Below are 20923 nucleotides of genomic sequence, written 5' to 3'. Positions count from 1 at the left end.
CTGAACAACAAGAAAGGACATTACATGAAATGACTTCTCGCTTTTTATTGTTCTTGCAATAAATTGAAAAGTATTTCAAATGCATTTGATTAGTTAAAAGGTTCACTGGAAGCTAGGAATTAGCTGAATTAAATATTTTTTAATTATAAATAAAAAAATAGAACGAGAAAGGCCAACTTTGCCAAGAAAGAAATTGTAACTGAATAATTCACATTTTTGCTAATTTTTGAAAAATTTTATTTTATGTTTGGACAAGCAATAGATAGAGAATCATCTTCCCAGATTATGGTTGAAGGTTTCAAATATTATATTGGCTCTATTTTACTGGGAAAAGAAAAAGTCTTCTCCATCTGTGCTAAGAAAGAAAAAAAAGCGTAGCCAACACATTCAGAGGGTTTTCAGAGATTCAGTGTCCAGACCTTTTAGCTCCCATCCCAAGTGTCAGTGAAACTATATAACTTAGCCTGGGAAAAATTCTTTCAAAGAATCATGATACCTTTTTCTTCTCCCCAAAGTTTTCTTTCAAAGGTCAGTGTTTCCTCAACTCAGTTCACCTGATTCAGCAAACCAATCAAAGACCAAAGATTAAGAAAAATTAAATTCTACCATCTTGCATAGATAGGTATGTGGGTGAGTGGGTCGGTGGATGGATGACAGATGGACGGATAGATAGATAGATAGATAGATAGATAGATAGATAGACAGACAAGAATAAAAGCTAAAGTTATTTGAGCCCACTTTACAAGCTGAAGTTGCCTGCTCAAGGAAAAGGACTTTTGGAAACATTGTACTCCTTCCTGAACCCTTACCACTAAAACAAAAATATCAACATATTCACCGAGTAATTTTTCTCACCCTACTTTCAGATAAATGTTTGCCTTTCGTCAAAGGTAGTGAGTGTTATAGAAAGCAAGTCACGAAGATCAACATCTTAGGGATGAGGAAACAGGGAACCAGAAAGGGAAACAGAATTACCCAACTCGGCTACTTCCTATCAGAACCCCTCTTAAACATGCCTTCAGATAGACTTTAAATTAAAAAGCAACGCCAAAAATATTAAAAAAAAAAGCAACTACTGTGAACAAAGTACAATGCTAAGTAACAGAAGGCAGAGAGAGACAAAGAACCCAAGGCTCTTCCTGGCCCTGAGAGGTTCTGGAACTATCTCCAGCCTCCTTGGAGGGCATCTGGCAGGCTTTCCTGGACCTGACTCCCTTCTGAGGACGCAGGTTTCCCTGCAACCTCTCTATGTGCATCCTCCTGGCCCCCAACACTGCAGATACACAGGGTCCAAAGCCAGGGCCAGCATTTTTCTGAAGCTTCTTGTCACGTCTAGACCATTGTTCTGCTGCCACACAACCAGACTCTAGTCTTCAACTCTCCCACTTCCAATTTTTACTTTTACTTCTCCATGGAGACTCCCAGTTCCTGGGATCCTCTCTTTTTCCCCAGGTGCCATTCCCTTGTGGCAGCACTGCTCCCTGGTTCAGGGTAGAGCCCGTAAACAATAACATGTCAGGCATCATGGTGGTCCTTTACCCACCTTCGCAGCTCTCACACCTGACACCGTTTGATCATGGTGCACTCAATAACACCTTAAGAAGCTAAGATACCAACACTGCAAACCATCTTCGGTGACAACCCTTTCAGTCTAGAGGGTAAAGTTATTGAAGCATTTCCTTACCCATTACCAAATTTGATTCCCACAACTGTAGTAAATTAGGCACAGCAGAACTGGATGCCCATTTAACAGAAGGGGAAGCAAAAGGACAAAGAGGGGAAGTAATCTCTACCAAGGGTTCACAGGAAATTGGGGGCACTGCTGAAATCTAAACCCAAATTTCCTCATATCTGGGGCCCAGGATGCTTTTCATCTCCCCATGCACCCAAGGCTCCAGGATCCCCTGCACAAAAAAAATGACACCTCAGTAATGGTGAGGACAAATCATTAACCTCAGCAGGATTAAACTAGTATTTTTACTTGACGTAGACAGAGGGGAGTTAAAAAAAAAAAAAAAAAAACTAAAAAAAGTTCTCCTAACGGATTCTGGTAGAGACGATTAGCAGAAATATCTTGCAAAGAACGTGGGTGTCCTGGAAGACTCATCGTCGTCATCATTATAATTTCTAATCATGTTGTGTGGGCAGGTGTCCGTGTAGCAAAAACACCATTGGAACCCAGATTAGCAGTTTCATCGGGAGACTAGAAACTAAGTCTGCAATTCTTAGACCTCAAAGTCTGAATCACAGCTTTCCCCTTGGGGATCAGCAAATATTCGGTCTGTGCCTTAGCAAGGACTGTTGGGCCTGCCGCGGGGCGGGGGGGGGGGGGGGGGGGAGGAGAATCAAATCCCAGGTCCACCCAAAAACACAGAGTGGAGCAAGGTACCAGAAGCTTCCTGTGCGCCTGGAAATACCACTAGATTCAGAAACAGAAGGCCAGAGTTGTAGTCCCACGTTATGGCTCTAATTCACTGAGTAACTTTGAATGAATCATTTGCCTTCTTTGCATTTTTGTTTTCGTTCTCATCTGAAAATTGAGAGTTTTTCAACTATTGGTTTTCAAATGAGACATGGGATAAGATCAGGAGGGAAGGCAGCCAGCAGCAGGGTTTTGGGCATCCCCTAGTTCTGCACCCTCCCCCACAACTGCAGCACATCTGTTTTTATCATTTTACTTCAGGCCTCTGCAAGATTTAGCTTCAACAAAGGAGCCAAACCCACAAAAAGCATGGGCATGCTGTCTGTTAACCCACCAGCTCTAACATTCTGATTCTCCTCAAATATGTTTTCTCCTGGGCTAATCTTTACAGAGATCTTTTCACCCAGTTGTACTTGACTGTATTGGTAGACTTTAAAAATAAATCTGTTAATGACATACTCTGAAAAAGTAATGTGAAGCATGTCAGTAATTTCTTCCTCCTCCACATGAGCAGATACCTAGAGAAAATGGCCAAAGATAGCAGAGAAGGACCAGAGCAACAGGAGGTAACCCACCACAACTCCCATGATTATTTCACAGGGATATATTAATTCGTACAAAAATATCGCGTAAGCATCCGCAATATGATAGGCATTATGATAGTCTTGAAGTGAACAACAGACAAAGTCCCTGTCCCCATGAGGCTTATTCTAATTGGATCTCACATTTTTTTAATTTATATTAATGAAAAAGCAGAAACGTATTTTCGTGTGTGAATTAAGAGTCAAGCTCAGACAATTGGAAAAACAACAAAAGAAACTTGGGCAAAGCAGAAGAAACCCATTACTGACAACTTTAAAGAGAAAATAAAGAATAGTAGGGCCAGCAAATAAGTGCAAAAGCTGTTTTGTGAATAAATAATAAATAAAACTTGGCTGAACTACTCAAAAACGGGGGAGAGAGAAATAAAGCACAAAAAACATAAAACTGTAAATAACGACATGGAAATAAGCACAAACACAAAGGAAATGAAAACAATTATATGAAATGATTTAACTCCATGCAAATCTATCTGAAATCGGTGACTTTCCTAAAATACAATTAACATAAGTAACCACAGAAAAAACACCAAAGAAAATGAGTCCAATTAGTATAGGAGCAGAGAGATAAAAGGCTGTCAAAGAGTCAACAACCTCCACCCCTCCAAAAAAGGCACCAAGTCAAGGCAGTTTCACAGGGGAATTCTATCACATATTTTAGGATTAGATCATATAAGTGGTGTTAAAACTATTTCAAAAGGAAACAAAGAAAAAGAAAGGCCTTTGAATTATTTTATGGGATTTAAGCATAGCATCTATACTAGAATCTGACAATAGCAAATATACACATATACGCACTCACACAATTTTCAAATAATCTCACTTAGGAAAACTGATGCAAAACTTGTTAATAAATTATTACCCTCTAGGGGCGCCTGGGTGGCGCAGTCGGTTAAGCGTCCGACTTCAGCCAGGTCACGATCTCGCGGTCCGCGAGTTCGAGCCCCGCGTCAGGCTCTGGGCTGATGGCTCAGAGCCTGAGCCTGTTTCCGATTCTGTGTCTCCCTCTCTCTCTACCCCTCCCCCGTTCATGCTCTGTCTCTCTCTGTCCCAAAAATAAATAAATGTTGAAAAAAAAATTTAAAAAAAAATTAAAAAAAAATTATTACCCTCTAGATTCCAATAACACTAAAAATATAATGCACAAACTATGACTAAGTGGAACACTAGCATGATTTCATGTTTGAAAAATGTATTTATATATTTCACCAAATTACAGAACAAAAGATAAAAATCTAAGATATTTACTCAGCAAAGAAAAAAGGAGACAATGCATGATGATTTCCATCGTTTCCAAAGCATTAAACATTTAACAACTAGTCTCTATTTTAAAAATAAAAAACACTCTCAGAATAGGGATGAATTTTTTTTTAACACAAGATATTTCTCAAACCAAAACCAACATTACAATTAATAGGAAACATTATAAGTATAAGCATTCTCATTAAAGTCAGGAAAAAGAGAAGGAAATTCACTCAAACTCTGCTATTTAATATCTACTCCTCTTGATGCAACAGATGATACAATTAGAAAAATCTATAAGATTTATAAAAAATAGAAAGAAAAAGGTAAATTATAGCTATTGCCAGATTATATAAGATTACTGAACCAGAAACTCAAAGAAATTTATCTAAAACTTATTCAAATAAGGGCGCCTGGGTCGCTCAATCGGTTGAGCGTCTGACTCTTGGTTTCAGCTCAGGTCATGATCTCACAGTTCATGAGATTGAGCCTTGTGTTGGGTTCTGCTCTGAGAGCATCGGGCCTTCTTGGGATTCTCTCTCTCCCTCTCTCTCTGACTCTATCTCTTTCTAAATATAAATAAACACATAAAATTTAAAAAGTAAATAAAATTTGAAAAACTTATTCAAATAATGAAAGAATTCAGTAAAGTGGCTGGATAGAAAAATCCATATACTGATAACAAGAGGCTATATAAATGCACATAAAATCAGATGCTATAATATAAAATAATAATTCCATTAACTAGAGAAAACCAAAAGTACCTAGTAAAATAAACTGATAAGAAATATGCACAGTCTGCATGAGGAAAATTTTAAATGCTCCTGGTGATATAAAACAAGACTTCAACAAATGGAAAGGCATTGTGTTCTAGAAAAAAGAAATAACATCTTTACAATGCATAATGTAAATGAATAAGTTTGGCGCAATCCCCATAAAAATATCAATGTGACATTACTTTCAGAATTGGACACGTTCATTCTAAAGTTCATGGGAAAATAAAGTGCTAAAAGACGCAGAAATTTAGAAAAAGAGGAACTAATGAGATTGGAGTAGCCCCATCAGATAACAAAACATACATAGGTGCAATAATTGAAAGCATAAACATGGTGCATAAAGGGACAGATGAATGGAACAGAAGTTTCCAAAAATAATGCAAATTCCTAAGTAATAAGTAATTAAACATTAAGAAATTTAATATTTAATAAAAGTGCTTTTTCAAATCAGTGTGGAAAAAGAACGGACTACCCAATAAATAGTGTTTGGACAGGTGGATCTAGAAAATATCAGAGTGGATCCCTACCTCGTATCTTTTACCAAAATATAATTTCAGTGAATCAGTGATGAGAGACAGAGTGAAAAAGAAAAAAGAACCAAATGAACAAGAAACCAAACGAACAAGAAAATTAGAAGATATTTTTTTTTAATAACCAAAGTGGAGAAGGCATTTCTAAGTATTACACAAAGCCCCAAAACTATAAAACGAAAAGATTTAACTGACTATATAATTTTTTCTGTTATTTTTTTGCATACAAGCTAAAAAGACAAATGCAAAATGGTGCGGTGTTGCAACTCCCATCACGGACTAAGGGTCAACTTTTTCCCTGTAAAAAATAAGCAATCATTCAATAGAAAAGGAGGCAAAGGGGAGTTCACAAAAACAAAAACCAAATGGCTATATCCTACTTAAAATGATGTTAACAGTCACTGACAGCAACAGAAGTGCTAATTCAAACTATAAGATAACCAGACACAAGATACTGATAGAGAAATGATCATCTAGCTATAGGATTGCATGAAAAAAGCAAGATACAAAATAATGTGTGCAGTGTGCTCCCCTTTGTGTAAATATTCTCTAGGCATATAAACACATAAAAATGTCTGTCTCTACCCAGTTTATTTCTAGAAGCAGCTACAAGGAACTGGTAACAGTGTAGACCTCTGGGTAGGAAAAGTAGACAGTTGAGACCCTGATAGAAAAATTTATTGTTTCACTACACTTCTTTTTTGTGACTTTTTAATTTTGCACTATATTTTTGTGTTGCTTGCTCAGTTATTTTTTTTTTAGTTTTCTTTAAAGAAAGACTGGACAACAATGCACCAATGAGGACATCAAATGCAGGGAAAGGGAGCCAGCTAGATAGTCTACAGCCTTCCATCTCTGCAATTTAATATGGCCTATCAGAAAGAGGGTAACAAAGGTGTTGGGCTTTGAAGCCTAATGCAGCCACTTAACAGTGTTGACTTTGAGGAAGTTCTTTATTGTATAGTGTCTCAGTTTCCACAGCTGTAAAACAGAAAGCTAAAATTGACATCTTAACAAGTTGCTGTCAAAATGAAGTATGATAACAGGTATAAAGCACCTAACCCAAAGCCTGGCAAGGAATACGTGTTCAAAATGATGATGGTGACCACGGTGATAATATAACAACAACTCTAGTTCTGTGTTGCTCAACCACATACATTCAACCCAACACCCAGGTCGCCCACTGGCCTCACTGGCCTCAGCTTCCCAGCTCATTGCCAGAACACTCCAAGTCCCCATGAAGCAAGAGTTGAATAATTACCAATTCCAAACACCAGTCAGAAAGACAACTGGAAACACCTGTTTCAACTCCCACATAGGGCTGAGGGAGGAGCGGAGGAGAGCTGTAGTTAGCAGACAGGGGAAAGAGGTGGAAACTCCAGTCTACTGACCCCCATTATACAGACTTCCCACCACAAAACTTCACATGTTGGCCAGGAATGGGCCTCTTACCCTCAACTCCAGTGGCCTCTCATTTTTCAAAGTTACCTTGTTTCACCTTCAAGAGCTCCATTTTCACTGTGAAGCACCTATAGCACATCCCTCCATCAGGTGCCCCGGTCTCACTCCCTCACGAACACGATAGTCCCAGTACCCACAAGGCCTCCTCTTCAGATTCTCACACATTAGAGGGCAAAACTACCCTTCCTGCTGTGTTACAAAAGGCCAACTTTGTCAGTCTTCCCAAAGAGGGAGGAGAAAAAAGAAAGGATTTAAAAAAAAAAACAAAAACAAACAAACAAAAAAAAAAACTTCACTGAAGACTATCCTGACAGAAATGTGGTCCCCTCTCTCTAGAACGTGATGACTTCACAATGGATAAAGAGGGTGCATCCTTAGAGCACTGGGTTTTCTTTGCGGTGATGGTGGCAGTGAGGTTTTTGTGTGTTTATGTTGTTTTATTTTTCCTTCTTTCTGTGTTTGGTCTTTGAGAAAGATTCTCTTATGGTGGCTATCAATTCTCATTTAAAGAAATAAGGACAATGGTGTTCATAATGAAACAAAAGTACTTTTTACTCTCTGTGGTCTGCAAGGAGTTTCACATTTCACTCAGATAGAACTCCACGTTTTACTAATGTGAAAGTGTGTGGTTTTGGCGATAGCCAAGTTCTTCTAATATTCAACCTTCTGTTGTTTCTTACTTGCAATTTACAGTAAAATGAATCCCAACTTTTCCCCTTTGTCAAAATCAGCCCATTTTTAAGACACCCAGGCCACCCCAAACACTGCACTTGTCATGAATATCCCACTGGCATGAGCCTGTTTAGATCCAGTTTTGTGCATTCATCTCCACCATGAAACAGAATGCCCAAATTTGGTCTGTGGACTCCACAGGACATCACCGTTCTGAAGAAGCACTGAAGAAAGGCCAGTCCTATCTTTGCTGATCTCCCCTTCCCCCAAATTCCTTCTGACCTTCATTTTTGGCTCAAGTTGGACAGAGAGATCAGGCCTGTGAGTCTGCAACAGGAGAAAAGCTACCCCACCGTCACAGCGGTAGCTTAATCATCACCCTTTACTTGGGTTATAGAGCTCCATCTTGAGAAGTTCTTTCCCAAGGGCTTAACCGTCCCAGCAAGTTCCTCCACCATGTCTAGAAGCAACTTAGGCTCAAAACAAGGCAAGTTAACTGCCCAGGAGCCTCCTCCTACAGTGAGTGGCAAGATCAGGTCCTCGTTCCAAGTTTTACTAGTCTAGAGCAAGGGCTCTTCCTGTCTCTGCACTGCCTGAGGAGAGCCACCTGAAGTTTCCCTCAACCCTGCGAACATCACTGACTCTTAGCTGCTGCTTCATGACATACCGCGACCCCACCAGCAAGGCCACCCACCCATCAGCCCATCCCTGATGGCACAACTGTTCATGCAGGGGTTGGTTTTGATTGTTCAGGGCTTGGGCCATACCAGTGATGAGGTATTTTCACTACCACCAGGGTCCATCAATTGTCGGATGCGTCACAGACAACCTGTTAACAGTCATCGTTAAAGTCCTGATGTGCCAAATGAATTGTTTTTATTCAGAAATCAGCACTCTTTCCAGGTTATTCTTACGCTATTGTCACTCGCACTTTCGTCTACTTCCTTAAGTGGGAGAAGAAGAGACAAGAGTTAGGGATAGATCTCTGGTTATTCCACTTAATCCCTGCCTGCCTTTCCTTGGTCACAGCCCACGGTGTGCTGTTATATGAACATAATCCGCTGTAAGAGACTTTGATGAGTAAAGGCTGAGGACTACTGCTGTAGATAAGGAGAGCAGAGGGCCCCACAAGAAGCTGGCTTTCCTAGAAAGAGGAGATAATATCTAAATTCCCTAATGACTGGGTAAACCTCTACCATCAGTCCTGAATTTGTTCTACAGCCTGATGTTTGGATAACAGAACCCAGAATGCCCCTCTTGTAATCCCCAGCTGCCTCATTAAAAATTTTGTCCAAACAGAGTAACATAAATGTGTTATCTATTACTCAGGGTACACACACACACACCCCCACACACGCATACACACCTCAGAGCACAGAAGAGACCCAGTCTGGTGCTGCAGATGACTAAAAATGCAGTACAGATCAGGCCAACTTATCCTATCAGTGCCTAAGAGATAAACAGTCTTGCAAGTTACAATGAAGTTGGATTGACCATCCCTGTTATCAACTTCTCTCTTGGGACTAAGTATATATTGTCTTCCTCACTAGACTGTAAGCTCTCTTCAGTGAAGGACCAATTCGTGATTCAAATAAACATGTAATGAGCACCTATTATGTGCCAGGCACTAATTGAGATGGCGGAGATACAGCAAAGAATGAGAAAAGACTAAATGTCCGCACTCCTGGAGCCTTACGACGGCAGAAAATTCACAAACGGGGAAAGGAACACCTAGTTTTCAGAGAGCAATACATTGCTTAAAGGAAAGTAAAATTGGGTATAGGAGGTAAGGAGTGCTTGATGTGGGGAGAGCTGTTGTTATTGACATGACTTTTACTTCTAACCATGGATTTGGAGTTTTCAAAAGAATCCCTATGACTGTCTAATCCCCAGACATACTGATTTAATTAGTGTGGGGGTGGGCTTGTGCAACAATGCTTTTGAAGGCATTCCAGTGATTCTAACATACCATCAGGGTGGACAACCACTGGTATGCTTGGTTGTGAAGGCAAACGGGCCTGGGCTTCAAACCCACCTATTATGTACCATCTGTGTGCCTCTGGGCTTTATCTCTGAGCCTCAGTATCCTTATCTGTAAAAACAGGATAACAATAGTAATGCACAACTTTCGGGGTTACTGTAAGAATTAAATGATGCATGTAACATGCCTAGCACATGGAAAGACTTAGGAAGTGCTGGCCATCATGTACCGTTATCTTTATCAATCAGGAGATGCATACTGGAAGGCTATAGGTCCAGTCTGGCCCTTCGATAAGTTTGGTTCGCCATATACAGAGTGGACTTATAAAGTGCTTTGCCGTTGCGGCTAAGAGCCAAAGTTGATGTTCCTATGCGAGATCACAAATTGCACTTTGCTCTTTCCCCAAGGAAGCATCTCTCACAGTGTTTTATAAGAATTTGAATGAGTTGCCAACATTTAAAGACCTAAAGACCTCACGTAAAAATCTGACAACGCATTCCCATGGGCAATAATTGATTAGCACCAGACAGCCGCCATCTTTTTCAGAGAGAATCCTCTCGAGCTATCCGCGTGCCTCACCACACCCCGTAGCTCCCTTCCAAAAGTGCACAATGATCGTGGCTGAGGACCAGTCACGTTTCATCGGCACATCTGCACTGTTACCTTCTCTACAGTCAAGAGGAGAACAAAGTGGCACCTATACCCAAGACTCCTGAGTGGGAAAAGGACAACTAGCAAAAAGGGCTTTGTATTTCACGAAGACACTGGAAGTATTTGTTTGTGGAAGCAAAGGCTATTTCTGTATATTAACTATGCAAGTGCAGTGTGTCTGCATCAAAAGCATAAAACTTGCATGTCATCCGATCACTCTTCTACATAACTCACCTGGCCCCGTAGGCATACGACCTATCATGGCCTGGGCACTGAAACAGGAGCTCAGCAAACACTAGCCCTGGAATCTCACAACTTTGAGAGGCACTTTCCATTATCACCATTTTCAAAGATGAGGAAACTGAGCCCAGGAAAGGATAGGCAATGGCCTTGGGTCATATAAATAATAAATGGCAAAGTTAGCTGTGGAACCAGAACTGTCTGACGTCAAAGTCGAAACTTCTTCCACCTAGGGAGCTATTTAATGTAATTTAACTATTGAGGAGAACAACAACTAGATGGGAAACTTCTTGGAAAGAATGCCATCACTTTAGAATAGTGTATCTCTCCCTGGTCAATGTACTTGGAGTTCCTGCCAGTAATGGTGAAGACCATCCCAATAATTTCTGGCAACTGTGTCTTTCAGATGTTGAGAAACCTGCAAATTATACAGTGAAACCTGTTTCTCTCTTTCTTTTGTCCCATGTAAAGATAGTTCCACTTTTACTTTTCTCAAGTTTATTTATTTATTTTGAGACAGAGAAAGAGAGACAGGCGGGGGGGGGGGTGGTGCATGCACACAGGGGAGGGGCAGAAAGAGAAGGGGACAGAGAATCCCAATGTGGCGCTCCATCCCACAAACCTGTGAGGTCATGAGCTGAGCCGAAATCAAGAACTGGACGCTTAACCAACTGAGCCACCCAAGTGCCCCTAGATAGTTCCACTTTTAAATCTACAAACAGATCACAAAAAGAAAAATGCACTTGTCTGTGTACGCATGTCTGACCACACGTGTGTGTGTGTGTGTGTGTGTGTGTGTGTGTGTGTGTGTGTGTGTGTGTGTATGTGTTGACAAAGACCAAAACAAATGACTGAAATGGATGGATGAAGACATATTCAGGTTCAGCTCAAACACTGTCTCTTTGCTGAAGGCTGCCTTGATTCACCCGGTCAGAATTAACCTGCTACCAGATTCTAAAACAGGTCATGTGTATGTATCTTAGATCTGTCCATCACATCATATCTACGTGTTATGTGTCAAAATCCCCACCAAATTAGCATTCTCTGGAAAAAAAGATACGTTTCTCACGTTTATATTACCCACCCCAATCCAGCCCCATCATCAATGTTAAGCAGAAAACCCAGCACACAATCAGATGCAAAATAAGTAAGCGAAGACAAGGTTGACCATTTTCCAACCATGTTTCTATAAGTAAATGCCTACTTAGTATTAGCACCTATGGACCTAGGTTTTGTAGGGATGCAGAGATTCATTCTTTTAAACTTCAATTCAAGATGTGCATCATCCACTGGAGAAGAATGAAAAATGTACATACATAACCATAAAGCAGAAAAAAATTAAAATTAAACCTTCTAAGAGATACAAACAAAAAAAGTTCTGGCAGTTGAGAGAAATGTGCAAAATATGAAATTCCTCAGAATTTTGCTACAATCTTTAAGTGGTCAATTAAAATATATCTACCCAAATAAACATGCAATTTCTTTCTCTGATAATTTACTGACATTTCTTTTTTCAAGTTGCTGACATTTAAGTATCAAAAGAGCTGTTAAGAAAGGTCTCAGCTGTAATGGGGAATTCAACTTTTTTTTTAAAAGGCAGCTTAAGAGAAAGTAGCTTTGTATTTTAGCAATTCTAGAAGAGCTTGACTTTTCTGACAATATAAGTGGAAAGAAACTTGAGTCAAAACACACAAGAAAGAAAAAGATGCTCAAGATATTTCAAGTCTACAATTATTTGCTGAACACATGCTAAGTGCCAGGAAATATGTTAAGCTCTCCAAGGAAACAGAGCTCAGTCTTTATTTGGGGTAACCGTGGGGTACTGGTCCAGCAAAAAAACATTAGGATATAACTTTATGATAAGCAGTATAGAAGAGGTGTGGGCAAAAGGCTAGGAGATTCAAGGGGGAGAGAAATTATGTAAATTAGGAATTCTATTGATAAATGTGGCATAGCACTATGAAAAGAAAACTAAATTGAGTAACTTGGCATTTGCATTATAATCCTGGTTTTGCCAATAATTTGGTGACAGAACTTGAGCAAGTCACTGCCTACATTTTAGACTTCAGCTTCTCCCATGATTAAAAAGGAGACAGGGGTGCCTAGATGGCTCAGTTAAGCGTCCAGCTCTTGATTTTGGTGAGGCCATGATCTCACATTTCCTGAGATCGAGCCCCGCATCGGGCTCTGCACTGACAGCACAGAGCCTGCTTCGGATTCTCTCTCTCCCTCTCTGTCTGTCCCTCCAGCTCCACTCCCCTCTTTCTCTCAAAATGAGTAAATAAACATTTTAAAAAATAATAATAATGAGACATATGACCCTCCCAGTGGTCACATTCTACAAAACTTAGTATTAAATAGTCTTCTGAACTAGAATTACGGCAAGAGGAAGTAAGTTTCCCACTATGTTGTTTGAATCCATTGCCCTCTTAGATGTGTGTCGACCAACAGATTCAAAAGCAATAAACCTAGTAGCTACACGGAATTTGATATTTTCCTTAAAATCTACATGAGTAACTACATTTTATGTCATTTCGCCATAAAAGCTAGAGTAGTCCCACAAGGTCAAGGGGGGAAATATGGAGGCAGGCAGAGAAGGGGGGGTGTGGATTTCCATGAGGGCTCCCCCTCCATTTCATGGCATGAAAGGTACAGAGTGATTCTAGGTCCAGCTGCCATCAGTCAGTACTGGTTCAGTTGGTAGGAAAAGTGAGAACTTTATCAGAAATGACCCCAGTATATCTTTCCAATGTCATCTCCCACTATTACTTCCTCTCAAATTTTTATCTTATAAACAAATATTGCCAAACTTGCCTTACCAAATCAGAATCTCAAGGGAGGGTGCTAGAAATCTGTATTATTAACAGCAAGTGATTACAATGATCGGGCAAGTCAGAGAAATCCTATTCCAGAACATTCAAACTATTCATCATTCACCACAAATTCCCTGCTCCTTGTCCCTTTGTGTTTTGTGTCCCTTTGTGTGTTTCTCCTGCCTGCACTGCTCTACTCCCATCTCTGGCTGGTGACATACATACACTTACCTACCCTTCAGGTCCCAGTTAAAGTACCACCTGATTCTACTACCTGAATACTCTCCTACATGTATTTCTTATTTCCTCTATGGGATTATGAGCTCTTAGAGATCAGAGAAAGAGTGTGATTCATTCATTCATTCATTCATTCATTCAACAAATATTTATAAAGCACCTGCCACATGCCAGGCACTGCTCTAGGCACTAGTGACACAGCAATAAACAGACAAAATTCACTCTCTTCATGGACACTGTGGTCCACGGACCAAATCTGGTTCACGGCGTGTTTTGGTAAAATTGTATTGAAACATAGCCACACTCAATTATTTCCATACTGTTTATGACAGAGTTGAGTATTTCGCTCTTTATATTGTAATATTTATATTTACTTTATATTGTCAGATAGCAGAATGAGTAGCTATAACACAGACCATATGGACCACAGAGGCTAAAATATTTACCATCTGTCCCTTTACAGAAAAGTCTGCTGACCCCCCTGTTCTAGTATATCCTTCCCACATAGCACCATGCATGGTTGACAGTAGGCAATTAATAAATGCTTAAAGAATAAAATAAAGGTAGAAAGTGAGAATAAGATCATAGAAGGCAGGTCCTACAGCAAAATCTCTTTCACCCAGTCTCCATTTTCCTCCTTAATTGTGCAACACTAATTTCCATCCAGGAGAAAATGATAGCAATGCTACAGTTCGGCATGATTACAAAGGGAGGGGGCAAGCTTTCCAACCTAGAAAAGTTAAGAATGAAATAAATTTGCAATGTCCTCAAAAGTCGTTACTATTTCAGTCTCATTTGTGATTGTAACAGCTGGCCTGGCAAAAAAAATACATCACAATAGCTGCCCTCCTGCCTTCCTCCAGCTTACAAACATTTGGGGGAAGTTGTTAGTGTGATTCCTTGGTTTGTTTGCCTCAGTAAGATGCACCTTTTGGATCAAGCTAATGAAACACAAAGTACTGGCTCTCCATTATGACAGGTAAGTCAAACACAAACACACAGCTACACGTGAGGAGAACCTCATTCTGTCAAATACTAAAGTAAAGCTTATAGATTCAATCGTATATCCAGAGCCTCAGAATGGCCTTTATCATGTCCCCATGCAAACCTTCTCATCTTTCACGAAACCAACTGAAAGCTGTGCCATTTGCAGGCTGCTTTTCAGAGGCTGAGTTACTATAAAACTGGAAGTGGAGAGCTGGTACACAGCTAAGGTTTTACAAGCACTGAGCAGTGCGGTTTACTGCAAAGAGTAACAGCTTTAGAATCAAACAAGTCTCGATTTCACCAAAGCTTCGCTACTTGCTAACCATGTACATTTGGGCAAATCATTCAGCCTCTTTGAGTCTTTGCCTTACATTATGGGAATAACACAAGTTACATCACAGGGCTGATGTGAGAATTAAGTAAGACAGGGAAGTCCTAAGGATAGGCAAGTGCAAAGCAGCTTTCTCGGAATCAGAAGAAAGTAGGTTTTCGGTAACAGTTGGTTCCTTTCCTTCCATTTTATCCAATAGCAAGTGCAAAACAAATCCCCACACCTCAAAAATTCCTTTGTACATAATACACCTAAACTCCCTGAAAATGTTATATATATATATATATATATATATATATATATATATTTTTTTTTTTTTTACTCAATAAATTTGGAAAGATGGCATCTCTACATCTATGACTCTTTCTTAGTCCAAACTCAAGAAAAGTCTTTCCCTTCCTAATTTACTACTCAGAAGTGAGATAACAGCTCTTGTTTAGGAGTGCCTGGGTGGCTCAGTTGGTTGAGTGTCTGACTTCAGCTCAGGTCATGATCCCACAGTTCATCAGTTCAAGCCCCACACAGGGCTCTCTGCTATCGGCACATACCCTGCTTTGGATCCTCTGTCCTTCTCTCTCTCTCCCCCTCCCCCACTCATTGATTTTTCTCTCTCACTCAGTAAATAAAATGTAAAAACAGCCCTTATTCTATCTCCTGGTGACTGATTTCTAGCAAAGTATTAGTTGAAACGACATTCCCCAAAATGCATTACATTAAGAGCACCCTGATGAGCATCACAGAACGGGGTATCACGTCAGTTCTGAACACTCCTCCAGATTTTGAAGCAAAACAAAAACGGTCAAGTCCCAATCATTTTCATTTTCTGGTTCTGGTGTCCTCGGCCCCTGTGATACCCTTTGTAAAATGCAACAAAGAAATTCATATGCTTCCATCAAAATAGTCTACATTTTACGGATAGACATGGACGGGTGAGTAGATGGACGTGGGCGACAGATGAAGACGGAGAGAGATAAAGGAGAGGGGGAGGGGAGAATGGCCACAGGATGGATGATTACATGGATGACTGGACAGGTGGGAGGGTGGGAGGGGGGTGGGGGGGCACATGGGCAAATGCAGGGATGGAACTCACCCAAACGTACATGGCAAGACGCTAGGCAGACACAACAGAAACACAAAGAAAGGGACAAAGACATAAGTCTACAACAAAAATATCAATCAATTTCAGGACTGAAATACCAGCAAAATTCCCTCTCCTAGCCTACTGCTCCTTAAATCTCCATTTTAAAATATCCAAAGGACTCTCTTCATCATTATGTCATTGCATCCAAAAATGTGGTAAATATAGGATTATACATGTGCACAGCAACAGAAAATGAATCCTCTGGGCAAAACAAATTTGCCACATCCTCCTAATAAGAGAATATAAAAGTATTCCAGAAGGCATAAAGCAACTTATCTGATATAGTGCATTCATGAGGATAACCATACTATTTTTCAATGTTTCTCTAATTAACGTTATGTTAATTAAGAGAACTTGGCCTAATAGATTTTGTTGCAGTCAGAATTTTCTCTAAATTAACAATTCTCCAGGTCTAACTTTACCTTCACTGAGATCTTAACTAAAAGTACTGCTCAACTCCAGCCCAATACGTATTAATTTGGGATGAAATAAAATACGCCAAATTCCTCTACTGCAAAAACAGTTGTCAACTGCCTCTGACTTCTCTTACAGCAAGTTCCCTTCTTGGTAAACAGGAAGTACTGTTTACTGTGCTATGGAAAATGGAAACAATGGTCAAGCGTCTCACAATACATGCAAATACATGACTCACATAATACAATACTATGTAATGATTAAAATGTATACTTTTGCAGGAGGTTTAATGACATCGGAAAATGTTTGCAATGTAGTATCTTGTAAAGAAAACATGTTGGGGCGCCTGGGTGGCGCAGTCGGTTAAGCGTCCGACTTCAGCTCAGGTCACGATCTCACAGTCCGCAAGTTCGAGCCCCGCGTCGGGCTCTGGGCTGATGGCTCAGAGCCTGGAGCCTGCTTCCGATTCTGTGTCTCCCTCTCTCTGCCCCTCCCCGGTTCATGCTGTGTCTCTTTCTGTCTCAAAAATAAATAAACGTTAAAAAAAATTTTAAAAAGAAAACATGTAAGAATAAATATGTGTAACATGACCCCCTCCTTTAAAAAAAAATAGAGTGGGTATATGTGTAAAATAGAACAATAGTTACCCTGGATAGTGAGTATGGGTGTTTTAATTTTCTTCCCCATACTTTTTGGCACTTTAATTTTCTAAAATGAGTATACTTAACTTTTATAATTAAAAATGAAAGGTTATTTTGTTTTAGGAAAAAGACCAGCACCCATGCAAAAAATAAAATAAAATAAGAATAGTTTGTTTGTTTCCATTTACAGAGTATTTTCACATGCATTCACTCATCTGATCTATTCAACAACTCAGAGAATGGGGTTGAGGATCCACACCAACAGCCAGGCAGTCAAGCTCATAGAGCAAACTACGACAGCACACCTGACTAAGTTTCTTGATGTTCTATAGCCTTCTTTACAATGACCATTCACTTATCTAAGGAAAAGAGTTGGTCTTGAGGGTTTTTTTTTTTTAATAATGGGGGCTCCAAAACTGCCCAAAGTACCAACATCACATCCTATTAAAAAAAAACAAAAACAAAAACAAAAAAAAACAGGAGCACCTGGGTGGCTCAGTCAGTTAAGCATCTGATCAGCTCAGGTCATGATCTCACAGCTCGTGAGTTCAAGCCCCACAGCAAGCTCTGTGCTGAAAGCTCAGAGCCTGGAGCCTGCTTCAGATTCTGTGTTTCCCTCTCTGTCTCTGCCCCTACCCCACTCCCTCTCTGTCTCTGTCTCTCTCAAAAATAAATAAACATTAAAGAAAAAAAAAAACTACATACAAGCACACCTAAGCCCCTCAGTATCTTGCCCCAAAATGGGAGGGAAAGACCTTATTCAAGAACAACACAATTTCCTACTGTTACTATTTTCATAAACATGTAAAGCCAATTATCCTAATGGGACGAGTCCAATCTATTAAGGAGATATCCAGGCACAGTTTTTAAAAAGACAGTCTGACCTAGATAAGCAAATCTGAGACAAAGATTCGAAAGCTGCTTAAGGCAAAAGAATGCTGAAGGAGGTTCAGAGTCAGCATCGAAGAAACATCACAGTTCAAACCTAGCTGGTCTTGGGATGACTCACCAGTACTGCTGTGACACCTTCCTGCCCCATTCATCAGACAGGTTTTTCCATTAGAATTTACTGACGATGTCATCGCTCCCCAGTGAGGTGGTAAGATCAATTCTGCAGTTTTAAGATGGGGAACATATGACTGAAAAGCCGTAACACCAGTTCCACTCAGTACACTCAAAAAAGCCCAAGGACAGTGTAGTCTCAGTTGAAGGAACACTTGTCTCCATTTTACCTCCACCCATGAGCAAACCCACCAAAGTCTGTCTGTTCTGGAGTTCTGACTAAAGAGCTACCAGATTCCGACAAAATCTGGTGCATTGCTAAAGGTATAAGGCAGATTTATTACGCAGGGAATATGCAGAGAAAAAGGCTGGGCCTGCTTAGGGGCTGGGGCAAAAAAGGACGTCGGATTTTTGTGGAAAAGTTGGAACCTATAGAATAAAATGGAGCCTCATGACTGGCCTCACCTTCAGTGGGGACTGCCCTCAGTTCCCCTCCTATGGAAACTTCTAGAACAGAACCCATACATGTAGGAGCAAGAGTGTTGCTGGGCAGAATAAATACTCATTATGGGAATGAGCCTGGAGAATAAAAGCAGCAGATGGTCAGGACACGGAGCCTTTGTTCCCTCGTACCATCATCCAACTTCCTCTCCAGCTGAGGCCAGAGCCTTTTAGATACCTTCTCACTCTCTTTCATGCCCTGAGTAGGTCTTCCTCACCCTGGAACCAATAGGTTAAATGTCTTTTAAAAAGCTGTAACTCCAAGCACTGTATGCCACAAGTAAACTGGTAACAGATTTTAATAAGCAGGAAGGCCCATCAGAACTACCCAGAAAAGGTTTTAAAAATGCTAACGCCCAGGCCCGCAGCCAAAAATTTAGGGATGCAGACTGAAAATCTGAATTCTAGTAGGATTTCCCTAACTGAAGCTGATCTACAAACTCAAGTTGAAAAACTACTACTGTCTGGAGCAATCGTCACCTTGGGTACTCGAGGCCACCGAGGGTACCTGGGCAAGAGTCCCCAGGAGGATCAAGTGGCCAGTAGCTAACCTGTGTTCATGGTGGACAAAAGAAGGAGAGGAGAACCAAAGAGTGACTGGGGTAGCAGTGAGGTTTCCCAAGGCGCCAGAAAGTTGCCTCCAAGAGAAGGGCTAGTATAATCTGTCAAACATCTCCAGGAGAATGGATCCACTTAGGAGCCCAGGAATGAGGTAAACAGAGACACTGGGGCAGGATTTGGGTTTTGCAGGGGTAGGTTTGCAAAAAGGCGCTCACCACAGGAAGGCTGGTTAATCAATCTACACAATATATGCAGTTTGTGATCTTAAAAAAAAAAAAATAGGGCAGGAGGTAAAAGTAGCGAGCATATCCAATAGGCTCTGGATAAACCCTGAGTTGGAAGGAATTTGTCACAGGCCCCCAAATCAGAGATGTACAATCCATCATGGCTACTAAGCTGCTATGCCAAATCTCTTTGGCTAAGAGAGCTTAACTAATTACATCTCCCTGATTTCTTCGGACGTCATATCGAAACCAAGTGTAACTCAGTTGTTTGGTGAGCTCCTATAAACAAATCCTGTTTCACCTCAGTATGAAGTCCCCAATACAAAACAAAGGAATACGGTGGCTAATGAATCTTAGTTCAAGTGTCCTTAGATAATGATCCTTATATCTGTCTGTTTCTTCATTTGTAAAATAAAATAAACTCTTCTCAGCAGTATATGTATAAGAATAATAATAATAATGCCCTAGAGAGTTCTCAAATAATGAACCTAGCTATAATTGCTAAATTAACTAGTGACTTATATTTATAAAACCTAATAGGGGCGCCTGGGTGGCTCAGTCGGTTGAGCGTCCAGCTTCGGCTCAGGAGCCTATTTCAGATTCTGTGTCTCCCTCTCTCTCTGACCCTCCCCTGTTCATGCTCTGTCTCTCTCTGTCTCAAAAACAAATAAATGTTAAAAAAAAAATTATAAAGCTAATATACATTCCTTTGTTTTCTAGAAGCAGCATATAGTTCCTAATTTATATCACCAACCCCATTCAATTCCTGATTTGCAAGAACCCCTTCTGCTTTATCCAAAATTCCAAAAATGGAATTTATCTCTTTGGTAAGATTCTCCCCACCTCCATTATCATTATTGAATGTATGCCTTCACTCCATGGATTTCTTTATCCTGAGACATTCCCTAAAAAGAAGTCTGGGAGGGAAGCAAAGAGGCTGGCATTCCCATGTGGTTGCTATCTCTGAAATGGGGGCTGATTCTTGCACCACAGACCTTGACAACATGACCCAAGACCCACTGGTCCATTCGGAGTTTTAGAAGTGTGTCCTTCCATTGGTGTTTCCCAAGCAGATTAAGCAGCCCGAATTACAGACTGAATTACAGCATTCTCTGCTCAGAAAACTGTCCCTCATCCCCACACTGTGGCCCTGCCCTATGCTTCCAGCTTCCCATCCCACCCCCACCCCTGCCCCGGCCCCAGAAGGAACCATGTTGCAACGTGGGGGAGAGTTGGGGGCAAGGAGCCTGCTAAGAGCAGAACACCTTTTTACCTTGCTTTTTGTGTGTTCAAGCAGGACTCCCCTCCACCGGCCTTGTCTTCAGGGGAGGAACAGGTGAATTACTCAGCTGTGGAGTTTAGAGAAGGAACTGGACACTCAGCCACTTCCTCCCAAGCTTGGGATTTACCTGACCGCTGGAAGCATACACTCCCTGCTACTCAAGATGAGGGATTTTATAGGCACAGTCCCCTACCCAGGAGCTGTCACATGCAGGG

General features: G+C 40.7%; 1 protein-coding gene across 11 annotated transcripts in view; it reads right to left on the bottom strand.

The window, feature by feature from the left end:
* Positions 1 to 20923, bottom strand: part of LPP (LIM domain containing preferred translocation partner in lipoma) — a 677058-nt gene that overhangs the window by 520992 nt on the left and 135143 nt on the right. The window contains exon 1 of one of the 11 annotated variants that reach the window (XM_047874820.1): positions 7058 to 7333. The exons of the other annotated variants lie outside the window; for them this stretch is intronic. The gene's annotated coding sequence lies outside the window, so the exon portion shown is untranslated. Of the gene's footprint in view, positions 1 to 7057; positions 7334 to 20923 lie in introns of those variants that run through there. 11 annotated transcript variants of the gene reach the window in all.

Source organism: Prionailurus viverrinus, chromosome C2, assembly GCF_022837055.1.
Source record: "Prionailurus viverrinus isolate Anna chromosome C2, UM_Priviv_1.0, whole genome shotgun sequence".
Lineage (NCBI taxonomy): Eukaryota > Metazoa > Chordata > Mammalia > Carnivora > Felidae > Prionailurus > Prionailurus viverrinus.
Note: the sequence above shows the minus strand (reverse complement) of the source record. Positions and strands in the feature narration are given on the sequence as shown.